At 47.3% G+C, this 15291-nt stretch overlaps 1 protein-coding gene across 1 annotated transcript in view; it reads right to left on the minus strand.

The window, feature by feature from the left end:
- Positions 1–15291, minus strand: part of CIDEA (cell death inducing DFFA like effector a) — a 511919-nt gene that overhangs the window by 42871 nt on the left and 453757 nt on the right. The gene's annotated exons all lie outside the window — the stretch shown is intronic.

Here is a 15291-nt window from a genome sequence, read left to right on the forward strand (position 1 = left end):
AGAAAAAGCATTTGACAAAATTCAACACGCTTTTATGATAAGAACACTCAACAAAAAAGGCATAGACGGGGCTTACCTAAAAATGATACAAGCCATATATGACAAAGCCACAGCCAACATCATACTGAATGGGGAAAAATTGAAAGAATTCCCACTTAGAACTGGAACTAGACAAGGTTGCCCACTATCTCCACTTCTATTCAACATAGTGCTGGAAGTCCTTGCTACAGCAATCAGACAAGAGAGCGGAATTAAGGGTGTCCAAATGGGAGCAGAAGAGATCAGACTCTCACTCTTTGCTGATGACATGATATTATACCTAGAAAACCCCAAGGATTCAACCAAGAGACTCCTTGATCTGATAAATGAATTTGGTAAAGTCTCAAGATACAAAATCAATACACAGAAATCAGAGGCATTCATATACGCCAACAACAGTCAAAGTGAGAACCAAATCAAAGACTCAATTCCCTTCAAAATAGCAACAAAGAAAATAGAGTACCTAGGAATATATTTAGCTAAGGAGGTAAAAGACCTCTACAGGGAGAACTATAAAACAGGGAAGAAAGAAATAGCAGAGGATGTAAACAGGTGGAAGAATATATCATGCTCATGGATCGGCAGAATCAACATTGTTAAAATGTCTATACTACCCAAAGTGACCTACAGAGTCAATGCAATCCCTAATAAAATACTATCATCATTTTTCACAGATATAGAAAAAAATAATTTTACGCTTCGTATGGAACCAGAGAAGACCCTGTAGAGCAAAATCAATCCTAGGCAATAAAAACAAAATAGGAGGTATCAATTTATCAGATTTCAAACTATACTACAAGGCTATAGTCATTAAAACAGCTTTGGACTGGCACAAGAACAGGGACATTGACCAGTGGAACAGAACAGAGAATCCAGATATAAAACCATCCTCATATGGCCAACTAATCTTTGACAAAGCAGACAAAAGCATACACTGGGGGAAAGAATCCTTATTCAATAAATGGTGCTGGGAAAACTGGATAGCCACATGTAGAAGACTGAAACAAGACCCACACCTTTCACCTCTCACAAAAATCAACTCACGCTGGGTAACAGACTTGAATATTAGGTATGAAACTATTAGAATTCTAGAGGAAAACATTGGACATACTCTTCTAGACATTGGCCTAGGCAAAGAATTTAGAAAGAAGACCCCAAAGGCAATCACAAGAGCAACAAAAATAAATAAATGGGACCTGATAAAATTAAAAAGCTTCTGCACAGCCAAAGAAACTGTCAAGAGAGCAAACAGACAACCCACAGAATGGGAGAAAATTTTCACAAGTTACCCATCCTTTATTGGACTAGAATCTATTTAGAACTCAGGAAAATCAGCAAGAAAAAATCAAACAACTCTATCAAAAAGTAGGCAAAGGACATGAACAGAAATTTTTCAAAAGAAGACAGAATAATGGCCAATAAACATGTGAAAAAATGCTCAACATATCTAATCATCAGGGAAATGCAAATCAAAACCACAATGAACCGGGCGCGGTGGCTCATGCCTGTAATCCTAACACTCTGGGAGGCCGAGGCGGGCGGATTGCCCAAGGTCAGGAGTTCGAAACCAGCCTGAGCAAGAGCGAGGCCCCGTCTCTACTATAAATAGAAAGAAATTAATTGGCCAACTAATATATATAGAAAAAACTAGCCGGGCATGGTGGCACATGCCTGTAGTCCCAGCTACTTGGGAGGCTGAGGCAGCAGAATTGCTTGAGCCCAGGAGTGTGAGGTTGCTGTGAACTAAGCTGACGCCATGGCACTCACTCTAGCCTGGGCAACAAAGCGAGACTCTGTCTCAAAACAAACAAACAAACAAAAACACAATGAGATATCACTTATCTCCAGTAAGAATGGCCTTTATCAAAAAGTTCCAAAACAATAAATGTTGGTGTGGATGTGGAGAGAGAGGAACACTCCTACACTGCTGGTGGGACTGCAAACTGCTTCAGCCTCTATGGAAAGCAATATGGAGATACCTTAAAGCGATACAAGTAGATCTACCATTTGATCCAGCAATTCCAATACTGGGCACCTATCCAAAAGATCACATGACACTCTACAAATAGGACACCTGCACTCAAATGTTTATAGCAGCGCAGTTCACAATAGCAAAGGTGTGGAAACAACCCATGTGTCCATCAATACATGAGTGGATTAATAAAATGTGGTATATGTATACCATGGAGTACTATTCAGCTTTAAGAAACAATGGTGATATAGCACCTCTTGTATATTCCTGGATAGAGCTGGAACCCATTCTACTAAGTGAAGTATCTCAAGAATGGAAAAACAAGCACCACATGTACTCACCAGCAAACTGGTATTAATGGATCAACACTTAAGTGGACATATAGGAGTAACATTTATTGAGTGTCGGGCGGGTAGGAAGGGGGGCATGGGCAATATATGTAACCTTAACATTTGTACTCCCATAATATGCTGGGGAAAAAAAGGCAAAAAAACCCCAGAAAGAGCGGTGCCCATCATAACCAGAAGGCCGGAATGTAAGACTGGTGGCAGCCCCCCCTCCCCTCGCTAGATCAAAAAGAAAAGACCCACGAGACCAGACCTGCCAAGAACAACTGCCAGGCCCCACTGAAAATAGACAACACCTGGATGTTCACCCAGATAAGAACGTTTTCGGCTCCTGATTCCACAAATACTTCCAGCCCCTCCTATTTCTCAATGACCACCAGCTCTTCCCTCCAAAAGTCCTCAGCCCACTTAAAAGGGTATAAAAGCCTTTCCCCCTTTCAGACGTACTCGACTTCTCAGTCCCTCCTTCTCTTGGGACCCATGAACCTCGCCCGGGAGTGCTCCATAAAGCCATGTTGCTTGGCCCCACTGTCTCTCTCTCTCTCTCTGCTTCTTTTGCCACTGAAAAACTTTACAATTTTGTCTGCCTAAAAGTTGTTTCCAGGATGGGCACGGTGACTCACCCCTGTAATCCTAGCACTCTGGGAGGCCGAGGTGGGTGGATTGCTTGAGCTCAGGAGTTCAAGACCAGCCTGAGCAAGAGCAAGACCCTGTCTCTACTAAAAGTAGAAAGAAATTAACCAAACAACTAAAAATAGAAAAAATTAGCTGGGTGTGGTGGTGCATGTCTGTAGTCCTAGCTACTGGGGAGGCTGAGGCAGGAGGATTGCTTGAGCCCAGGAGTTTGAGGTTGTTGTGAGCAAGGCTGATGCCACAGCACTGTAGCCTGGGCAACAGAGTGAGACCCTGTCTCAAAAAAAAAAGTTGTTTCCAAAATCTTTTTGGTAACAAAGATGAGCTAAATGTTAAATATTCACTAAATATCTAGGAACATTTCCAAATAAAATACTGAAACATTAATTACTGAACATAAGTTTACCTACTTTTGGCTTCTTGTTTTTATAGGGATACTAAAGATATTGAAATCTGTTAATAAACATTTTCTTTTGCCAAATTGAGAAATTGTGCTGCTGAAGAAGCCTATGCCTCTAGGAATAATGAAATGGAGTGTTAATGGAAGAAAAGCCAAACTCTATAAAGTAATTTAAGGAGATTTACTCTGAGCCAAATTTGAGGACCATGACCCAGAGCCACGCCCAAGAAGCCTTGAGCAAGTAGACTTGGTGTGGCTAGGTTACAGTTTGGTTTTATACATTTTAGGGAGATAGGGTTTGCAGTTAAAGTCATAAATAAATACGTGGAAGGCATACATCAGTTTGGTCTGAGAAGGTGGGCCATAAAGGTTAATCATAAGCTGCTGTCACAGAATAGTACGTGCAAACAGTTTGTAAGCCATCTGGTTTAGTAATCTATCCATCTTTGGGTGATCATAGGCCAGTGACTTGCTGGCAACCTCCTTGTTCAGGGTGTTTGGGGTCTGGTATCGGTAAAAATGGCTGCACTCGGGTTCTCTCGACCTTCCTTTTCTGCCTTAGCCCTACATTATTAACATAAATGAAAAATCAAACATCAAATGATAGATCTATGGTTAGGCTTGATTAGAACCAAAAGCGATCCCGCTATCACATGGACTTGATCTCTTTCTCTCAGATCTTTTGTTTTTAATTGACAAATGAAAATTGTATTCACTAATCATTTATATGTTATTTTGGAATATGCATTCATTGTGGAATGGCTAAATAGAGCTACAGGCTTTCAAGGAGGAGCCACATGTTTCCGGGCAGGTCATGGTGTAAATAACCAGGGGCCAGGTGAGCTGGGGGCAGGCTGTGCAGGTGGTGAGTCTTGGTGTCAGGACGTCTGGCCTGGGGCCTTCAGGGTCTCAGCTCCTTTGTCATGGAAATTTGTTCGTAGAGCCAGCTGCAATTCCAGTTATTATTATAAAATGTTGTGTGCCACAGAAACAACCAAATTTCCTTATCAATTGCAAACTCTCATCAGATTTTTAACCACAACCATTTTAACAGTTACTGTTTTACTTTGATGCTTTTGTGAGGCTCCTGCAATCAGCTACAGGCCAAAGTGCTTCATCTTCAACAAAAGGACTGTTTTAGAGACTCGTGGAAGGGCAGTTTCTCTGGAGTACAAGCTTCTGATGACACTGCTTCAATGAGTTCTCCAAGTTATACCACTGAGCTGAGTCAGGATTTCCAGAACAAATGGAGAAGCCTAAGATCAAGAGAAATAATTAATTGCAAGAGATTGAATGAACTGATGAAGATGATTATAATTTTTATGATCTTTTTGTTGGAAATTTTACTGGTTCTTTAATGGCTTATTATCTGGATATAAGAAACACTTGGTCTTTTCTCTTAGGCTATCGATAACTTACAGCAATTTAGTAGGTTTATACTTTGTAAACAGAAATGAAACATTTATTTGTTTCCCTACCTAATCCCACTAGAATTTGGAAACTCTCATCGAATACTCTTACTTTCTTGACAATACAATTATTTGCACTAGTTCGATAAGAATCTGTTCTCCTTATAACAAGACACAACTGGAAACATTGAGTATATTACCAAGGCTTTGACTATGATGTCATATTTGAGAATAGTGTGCATAGAATCAGATGTGACCAGAGAGTTTTGAGGAACTAAAGTTGGCTTAATGAAGCTGATGCTTACCAAACCCTCTTGGAAACCTGGCCTGACACCCGGCCTGCAGGGTTGCCAGCCTGTTAGGTAAGGAAGGTCATTTTCTGGCAGGCCCAGGAAACTTGGGATATTTGTGGGACCCAAAGAAGAAAACAACCCGCCCACACCTACAGGCGCTGTGTGTGAAGTCGGACAGCGAGCCCTTGGCTTGGCTTCCTGGCCCTGAGAGCCTTTGAAGGTCTCGTCTGAGCTTCCTTACGAAAAGTTCCTGCAAAGTAAGTTTATAAAGGCCTGTGTGGTCAGTTAGCGTTCTTGCTGCACTTATGTAAATGATCAGGCTAAATTCAATGAGACTAGACTTATGTTGAAAACAAAAATAAGCTTATTTTGATTATCTTTGATAAAATTGGGGGTGATTGTGGAAAAATAATTTCATGTTTCAATGGGAAACAATAACATCCTTGTGGGTTATTAAATCCTTGTCATATTCACTGTCTTTGAGTTATTTTTACCTTCTTATAAGCTGGATCTTGCCATCTTGTGTATTTTGTCAATAATTAACATTTCCAATATTCTCCCATCCTCCTGACTTGGCATCACTAAGAACTGAAACTGCCTTTTCCTAAAGCCCTGACGGCCGAAGCTGAATGACCTAGGATAACTTGACAGGACGTATCACCACAGCAGCCGGGCAACTCGGGAGCCTCACCAGAACACAGCTCTTTGAGGAAATAACCAGAACTGTGACACTGCAGCTGCTACCCTACTCCACCACCTAAATACACTTTGAGCACAACATCTGGAAACCTTCTGAACTAACTGTCCTCTGGACTCAGAAACAGGGTTTATAGTCAGTGCCCACTATTAATTTCTGGTTTTCTTTTGTGTCCATTGAATGCCCCTCATTAAATGCCTGGCTGCTCACATATGTAAAGACCTACCTTTGGGGGTGCCATACCCCCACCTGCACCTCTGCCTCCTGAAGTGGCACACAACAGTTTGACCTGTTCCCAGGACTCGGAGACTGGTTCAATGGGATATGTGATAATCAAACAGGTCAGCTTCTGGACTGTGAAACTTCTTAGGAAGTTTCAGATAGGGGCAATGAAGGGTCCAGAATATGCCACCCCAATATATGCCACTTTAGCATGACGCCCACTTTGAGCTGAAGGCAATAGGGAATCAGCAGATGTAGGAAGTGTCAACGGAAAAAAGCCAAACTCTGTAAAATAATTTTAAAGAGATTTATTCTGAGCCAAATTTAAGGACCATGACCCGGAGCCACTGCCAAGAGGCCTTGGGCAAGTGGGCTCGCTGTGGCCGGGTTACAGTTCAGATTTATACATTTTCAGAGAGACTGGGTTACAGGCAAAGTCACAAATCAATACATGAGAGGCGTACATTGGTTTGGCCCAAAAAGGTGGGACATCTCGAAGCGGGGGGGCTTACAGGTTATAGGTGGGTTTAAAGATTCTCTGGCTGGCAATTGGCTGAGAGAGTTAGACTTTATCTAGAAGACCAGAAAGGATATGCTTACTTTAAGATAAGGTTGTGGGCACTCTGGGAGGTCCAGACGGGAGGACATTTTAAATTTACAATAGGCGCCTGCTAGGATGCTTGAGTTAAGATATTTTAAATTTATGATATGCATCTACTAGGATGCTTGAGTTAAGACAGGGGCTTCCTATCTTTTAGGTGATGTTAATGCCATACCAGAATCAGGTTGGGAAGTAAACCACTGCTTTATTTGGTTAACAAAAGCCGCTTAGTAGGAATTTACCATTTGTCAGCCTGACCCTGCTGGCCTCCTTAGGAAAGAGTTTTTAGCAAAGAAAAAGGTCAGAGTTCAGTCCTCAGAAGTGTTCTCTGCCCTTTCCCTTTCTGCCTGAAAGCAGAGGATAAATTTTTCCATGGGAAGGTGGCATAAATATTTCCCTGTCAAGGTGTCTGCTTCTCATAAACCAGGAAGAGAAGAACACTTCTTGTCATTGCAGATGGAGTTAGCACTATCATGCGTCTATTAATATATAAACAAACCTTACTAAAATAACCCCCATCTACCATTAGTTTCCCTCATATATTTCCTAGTCACTTCTTCATGATTTGTTATCCTTTAAAGCAGAACCCCCATTTTCTTTGTGAAAATGGTATGTAAGCATCTGAGACTAACCACTTTTTGAGTTTCACTTTTCTGTGAACTCTTGTGCACACAAATATTAATAAATATTGTATACATTTTCACCTCTTAATCTTTTATTTTTTGTATAATTTGCAGTTCCTCATTAGCTGAACCTGAGGGTAGAGGAAATATTTTTCCTCCCCAACAATATATATCTCATTTATATACACCTTATATATATCTTACTGTATGAATAGGTACTGTGATTATTTTATTAGTGATGAAACTGAGGCACAGACAGTATAAAAATTCTGTCTAACGTCTTATACAACTAGTAAAGGATATTGTCAGGATATGTTGAATAAATGATGATTAGTATGTTGAGCTGTGTTAAATTAAGATTTTTTCCTAGTATTCTGGGAAGGCTTTGAAAAAATATAAAAGCCATACTCCTTGTCCTTGGAATACTTATATAATTGGCAACACTCCTTACCATCACAAAATTGTACATGTCAACGCTCAGAAGTATAACTCTGATTCATCTTAAATTTAAACAAAACTTATTAAATGACTTTTCCAAGGTCATTATTGCAGCCATGATTAACAAAACAAAAGCCAAGAACAAAACTCCTTGTCAAAAACTTGATTAAACTCTGGATGAACTAGTTTTCTTACCTTTTTTTCGTATTGGATTTAAATTTTCACTTCATATCCTTACTTTAGCCACGGCCCATGTTGACATTTTTTGGTTATACACACATGATGTGTCGTATTATATAGAATGATGGCATTTGCTCTGTCATAATTCCTGTAATCCCGTGCCCCCACAGGCATAGACACAGACGAGGCCCCGCAGCTAAACTCTCCCTGCCCGCCGGGAACAATCTCCGATCACGCCGCGTTGCGGGGCAAACTGGGAGCCTGCGGGTCTTGGGGGCGCCGGCCTCGGGGAGCGCAGTGCACCCGCGCGGACAGCAGGGGGCGCGCCACCCCGGCGGCGGAGCAGCGCCTCCGGCCGCGCGTGGGGCGGGCTCCGGGACACGGGGCGGGCGCCGGGACACGGGGCGGGCGCCGGGACACGGGGCGGGCGCCGGGACACGGGGCGGGCGCCGGGACACGGGGCGGGCGCCGGGACACGGGGCGGGCGCCGGGACACCGGGACATGCGGGGCAGGACACGCGGGGCGGACGCCGGGACACGGGGCACCGGGACATGCGGGGCGGGACACGCGGGGCGGACGCCGGGACACGGGGCACCGGGACATGCGGGGCGGGACACGCGGGGCGGGCGCCGGGACAGCGGGCGGCGCAGAGGGCACCTCCGCACCGCGGCCGCGCGGGCCAGCCTGGGCCGCCAGCACCCAGCGAGGCCGCGCCGTCCGTGGCAGCCAGGGCTGCGCGAAGAGCGAGGACGCGGCCCCACCTCCCGGCCCGGCCCGGAGGGCAGGCGGGCAGCGGGGCCGGCGCGGCCACGGAGCTGTGCGCTCAGCCTTCGGCGCAAAGGGCTCCGAGAGGGCTGTGCTGGGCCAGGACTGCGGCGCGACCACAACGTGGGGACGCCCCTCGGGTGCTGGAAGTTGCTCGCAGCATTCTTCTGCGCATCACACGGCCACCTGCAGGGGCACCCTGTCCAGCTGTCCCTTTTCCTGGCGGCTTAATGGACCTTCCTGCTCGGGCGTCACTGGAGTGACGCGGGGCAGCTCGGGGCCTCGGCCATGTGGCGGAAGGGCCTGGGGAACCACCTGGAGGCCTGGGCGCCGTGCTGATTGGAGCCAGAGGAAGAGCGGCAGAGTCCCGGCCACCTACAGGCCAAGCTGACAGGGCGAAATACAACAGGGACAAAACAAAAAGCCCTAGGTATATGTGTAAAGGCTCCCTCCCTCCTGAGTGTGCGGGGAGGGGCAGGCTGGGGACCCAGGTGCCCGAGGCTGCCGCTACTCTTCCTCAGGAGCCCGCGCCGCGTCCACACCCAGGCCTGCTCCGGAGGGCCGAGGTGACTCCCGTCCACCCTGTGTGGGCCGCACTGGCCTGGCAGCCTCACTGCACAGGGGACCCAGACATTCTGGGTGCCCTGCGTGCCCCTTGCTTGGGTCACCACACTCAAGCAAGTCCAAGCCATGGCTCCCCTTCAGGTGCTTAGTTTATTTATAGCTCCTCCAAAAGCCAACCCTAGCAGCCAGGAGTCATTTCTGCACAAGCGCTGTCCCTGGTAACACAGCTGAGACACCACCTTCGTCTGCCTCCAGGGGATAGGCAGGGGACCTGCCTTAACTGCATTCACCTGAGTTCAAATCGTGCAAAAAGGGAAGCATTGTTAAACTATTCCCCATGAATATTGTTTTTATTAACATCCCGAGAATGTCAAACAAGCCTAATTATATCTATTATCTTCTTTTATATGGTGAAAGAAAAAACCCTAACTCTATAGGAACGTGACAGTGGAGACACATCTTAATAGCAGTATGAGTTAAGAGCATTAACTCAATTCTTGTTGAAAAGTTATAAAAAAAATCCTCTGTGAAAGTTGCTGGTACCAAAATGGAGTCAGTTTTGTCAAACTGACAGAACAGACTAGGAGGAGGCCGTGAAGAAGGCTTCATGCCCACATGTTCGTAACAGGACTCATCACAAGACATTCCTGCTCCTAGGCTGCTAATAGGACTGACTTCAAGAACCTTCCCTAGGCTGCAGTACCCAGACATGCTGCCCTCGCCAGGAACTTGCCAGCGAGGGCTGTCTCCACCGGTAAACAAACAAACGCCGCTCCTGTGGCCAGCTTGTGACCTACCGACCTTGCTTCAAAGGTTGCGTGGACTTCTCTTTGTCTTCAAGATTCTCCTTTGCCTTGATGCCCCTAAATGTGCCTATGATCTGTTACAGCAATATGTCCCAGATTGCAACCCCTTGCACATTCCCAAATAAACTCATTGTGGAGAGCCTGCCTCAGTTTTCTTTTAGGTTGACACCTCTATACTTGCTGTGTTTGTATGACTTCCAGTTACCAATATCTCAGCGAGACTTGCTCTTCTCCCAGCCAGGGGCCAGCACACATAGGAGGGATTGGGAGCTGCCCTCCTGTCAAGAGCAGAGGCCTTGGGGCCACCCTGGTGACAGCCCTTGCTGAGACTGGAGAATCAGACTTCACAACATGGAAACTCTTCCAGTCAGTGGCAAGAGGGCGAAGAGATTTTCATCATCTGGACTCTCCTAAGATGGTTTTGGTGAATGTGGTCCAGGTGCTGGACATGGACCCGGCGGGCCGACGCAGGTGTGAGAAGTGACGTCATCCCCAGGGCAGGGGAGGCGATGGAGGACGTGCCCTTTGCTGAGCGGGACCACGTTCCTAGGCCACCAGGGGTGGCTCTGAGATTGCACACCATATGACCTGAGCGATTTGGGGCCCACACTGCTGGCTCCTCCCCCTCCCCCGACTGCCAGGGGACTCACTCCAACACTGTGGCCGCTGTGCTGAGTGAAGCTCAGGCACGCCGGCAGTCACCACAGGGCTGGCGGCTGGTGGCACGTGGAGATTAGAGGTTGGACCAGGTGATTCCTAAGGTACCTCCTCCCCTTCTGAGATTCCATTTCTCAGAGTCCCCAAATTACCTCATGCATGTGTGTATCAGATCATTCTGCCAGAGAGGACAGCTCCACCCCAAGGTCCTCCCAGCCTGGAGCCACCTGCGCCCTCCGCAGCCTCCCGCCGCATTTTGCCAGGAAAGTAACTTCATCAATATGCACAATTTATTTGTGTATTTTTTGAGACACAGTCTCACTCTGTTGCCCAGGCTAGAGTGCCGTGGTGTCAGCCACCTCATACTCTTGGGCTCAAGCGATCCTCCTGCCTCAGCTTCCCAAGTAGCTGGGACTACAGGCATGCACCACCATGCCCAGCTAATTTTTTATATATATGTTTTTAGTTGGCCAATTAATGTCTTTCTATTTTTAGTAGAGACGAGGTCTCACTCTCGCTCAGGCTGGTTTTGAACTCCTGACCTTGAGTGATCCGCCCGCCTTGGCCTCTCAGAGTGCTAGGATTACAGGCATGAGCCACTGCCCCCTGCCTCTAATGAGCCTTATATGCTTTTTACAACCCTCTCCCTCTTATGTTTTAGATCCTCAGACCAGTAGGGCATGACAGCCTTTCTGAGTTGTTTCTCAGAAATAACAGAATTTCTGGAAGACAAAGGAGTTGAGATTCTGCAGGCCCCTTGGCAAGTTTCCTGACACCAATTCCAGCTGTCGTCTATGATCTGACCCAGTGCACGTCGACCCTCCTTAAAAAGCCCATAATCTTCACTGGTCAGGAAGACGGATTTGAGGCATCTTCTCCCATTCGCCCAACAAGATGTCTTTCGTATTAAAAACATTCCTTTCTTCCTTGGCAATCTTGGTTGTTTCAATAACTGGCTCTCTGTGCAGTAAGTAACCAGACTTAGGCTGAAAGCCACTTGCAAAACACCATGGCTAGGAAGCTGTGTCACTTCTTGAATATGAACTTGTGCACCCAGGTCACACCTAAAAATCTTCCCAGTCCCAGAGGCCGGCATCATTCCCAATTTTACCCACTTCAAGTTCAGATTTTGGCCTCTCCAGCCCAGCATGGCGACTGCCCTTCTGGGCCCCTTGCTGTGACACCTCCTTTCACACAGTGGTCCTCACGGTCCACCCTCGTGTCTGTCACCAACTCGCTGCTGCTGCTGACGCCTCGACTGGGGGGGGGGGCGATCCCAAGACGCCATGTGGCTGGCCGGTGCTCGGTGGGTCCTGTCCAGGCCCTCACTGAGGCCGTCTGTGTGGACTTCCAGATCTTTGTCTTCTCGCGTCCTCTACAGGGGCCTTACAAGGGACTTAGCTTCACTCCGCCCACGCCTTCACTTGCAGGAGGGGAGGCCATCTGTGGGGCCGAAGCTGGGACGTGAGCCCTTGACTTCGGGCCCTCTGTCTGGCTCCTGCAGTCTTTCTGCCCTCCTGTGCGTGGGACGCACCGTGATGCACACACGCTGTTTCACGTGCTCTGGGTGGCCCTGGGAGAAGTGTGGTCTAACCCACTTTCGAGTCCGGAGTGGTCGCCAAGCAGCTGGAGGTCACCCAGCTGGTGAGTTGTGTATTTCTTTGATACAGTGTCTCACTTTGTCATCCCAGGTAGAGCGCAGTGGCATCATCATAGCCCACTGCCACCTCAAACTCGTGGGTTCAAGTGATCCTCCTGCCTCAGCCTCCCAAGTAACTGAGACTATAGATGCGCACCACAGCACCCGGCTAATTTTTCTATTTTTAGTAGAGACAAGGTCTTGCTATTGCTCAGGCTGGTCTCAAATGCTTGGGCTCAAGCAATCCTCCTGCCTCAGCCTCCCAAGTAGCTGGGACTACAGCCACGTGCCACCATGCCCGGCTAATTTTTTCTATGTATTTTTAGTTGTATTTATTTTTAGTAGAGATGGGGTCTCGCTTTTGCTCAGGCTGGTCTTGAACACCTGGGCTCAAGCTATCCTCCTGCCTCAGCCTCCCAGAGTGCTAGGATTACAGGCGTGATGTTTGTGCTTTTAAAAACCTGCTCTGTTCACACCTCACATCCATGGAAAAAGCATAGAGATGAATGTGGTTACTAATGAGGGAAGCCATGAGAGTATTTTTCTGGGACTGTATCTAAAGTCCTGGTGTGGGTTATAGAACTGGTGGTAAATGGCTTAATAAATCAGGCAAAGCCTGTGTACCTGTGTAGACTGTATCATAATCTATATGTCTCTAGTTTCATCCAATAGCCTTTGGCTATGAAAGGTATCATGATCTTTTAACTCTTGAATGTTTAATTACTAAACAACAGGAAGCCCAGTGGGTGCGCCACAGCCGTTGGCACTCTTCGGGCATTGCCCTGTGACTTCCTCCCTGCGGCCCTGAGGGAGGCCAGCTGGGCCCACCTCGTGCACTTCCCCGGGGACCGCAGAAAGGGGTGCGCCCTTCCCAGGGTCACACAGCCCCTGAGCACGTTCCCGACTCCTGGTGTGTCTGAACGGTGACGCTGCCAGACTAGGACAGATGCTTCGCCTTTTATCTGGGACTGGATTATAAAGGCGTCAGAATATTTGACAGCTCTCGTCCACAAGGCGCTTTGAGTAAAACTGTGGAAATAAAGGCAAGAATGAGGCCGCATTCGGAAGCCTGGGAGCGGGCTTCTGATGAGTGGCCTGGCGAGGGCTAGGCCAGCACCACGCGGTGCGGCGCGTGCGCACACCCTCCACTCGCGGCGGCTGGGCGGCTGGGGCGGAGGGCCAGGCCAGCCCGCAGTTCTGGGGGGCGTGTGCCCCGCCCTGCTCGGTGCCGCCTGGCCTGCAAGGCTGGCTCTGCTCCTCCTGACGCCGCCGGGCTCCTGCCAGCGGCCTCCGCGCTGCCCCGCCCCGCCCGGGGAGGCCTCTCCTGCGGGAGTCACTTCTCTGAAGGAAACGTCATTCCAGGACAAACGAGCCTTTTATCTCGAAATGCACATGGAAGAATTTAAGGAATTTCTTGCACATCTGTATAGAAGAGCTGTTTTGAGTTATTCTGACAAAATAAAAACTTACAAAGCTACACCTAAAGGGATAATTAGCAATTTGGAGAAATGTGAGCATACGTTTTCAACTCTCATTTAAAAACTCCATACTATTTATTGAAAAGTCCTATTAAACAAAATTTGTGCAAACAGAGCAATAAGATGACAAATCAAGCTATTTCCAGAGATGAAAGAAAGACCAGTCTCCTCAAGGGTGCTTGTGGCCCAGTGGCTGGAGCTATCTGGTATCCTGGAAAGACAGGGAACCTGGTCAGGTACTGGATTGCCTGTTTCTTCAAAGGCAAAACTATCATAAAACGTGGCAAGACACAGTGCTCACTCAGGAGTGAACCTGTGGAAATATGCAAAAAGTTAATTACAAACAAAATATTAACTTTCACAGCTGGAAAACACACACTTCTCTATTCCCAATAGTAACACTGTCCAGGCAGAGGGCAAAAGCAACTGGAAAAGAGCCCAGAGATCTTCAATACACAAACATCGCAGGTGCCCTTGGGGCCTTGGTTTCCGTCAATGACTTGCTCATGGTCACATGGCTAATTAGTGTACAGCCAAACCTGAACTCAGACCCAGAATTCTGACCCTTGTCCAGCTACACTTCTAAATTCATTCTCTCTTGAATATTCTTTTCCTAATCTTTGCCACAGAAATTTATGCTCGATGTTTCAAAATCCTGAGTGTATGCCTAAAATATGTTCAAAATGTCAAATTTCAGCCGGGCGCGGTGGCTCACGCCTGTAATCCTAGCACTTTGGGAGGCCGAGGCGGGCGGATTGCTCAAGGTCAGGAGTTCGAAACCAGCCTGAGCGAGACCCCCGTCTCTACCAAAAATAGAAATAAATTAATTGACCAACTAAAAATATATATACAAAAAATTAGCCGGGCATGGTGGCGCATGCCTGTAGTCCCAGCTACTCGGGAGGCTGAGGCAGTAGGATCGCTGAGCCCCGGAGATTGAGGTTGCTGTGAGCCAGGCTGACGCCACGGCACTCACTCTAGCCTGGGCAACAAAGTGAGACTCTGTCTCAAAAAAAAAAAAAAAAAAAAAAAATGTCAAATTTCATCATATTTTGGTATTGCTTTTAAATTTCAACTTTTTCCTTCTAATTCATGCAGGTTTCAAAGAAGGTGCCCCCAAACTTCATTTTGATGGTAACTTCACTATCTTAAATAGTTCACTCAGGCAGGAAATAAAATGGCTGAAGATTGGGGACATGTAAATATAGCCTACAGATCATGAGACTGATAGGAAAAACACTTGCAAGTTGTCACACTGCCAGAGTGCTGACACACTCCTAGCGCCACCGAAGTGAGCACAGGGGAGCCGGCGGCAGGAACAGCAGTGAGCATCCTGGCTGCGAGGACCGAGGGTAGGCAGTTCTGCTCGCCTCTCACAGCCCCTGCGTTCGCCCGACGAATGCGTGGCGTGGACACGCTCTCGCAGGGGCCACGGGGCAACCATATTTCAAGCACAGCCCTCATCACAGTATTAATCTTTGCCCTGGGGAGTCTGTGCAAAGCACGCGGCTCCTCTCGGAGCTGCAG

This window comes from Microcebus murinus, chromosome 17 (genome assembly GCF_040939455.1).
Source record: "Microcebus murinus isolate Inina chromosome 17, M.murinus_Inina_mat1.0, whole genome shotgun sequence".
Taxonomy (NCBI): Eukaryota; Metazoa; Chordata; class Mammalia; order Primates; family Cheirogaleidae; genus Microcebus; species Microcebus murinus.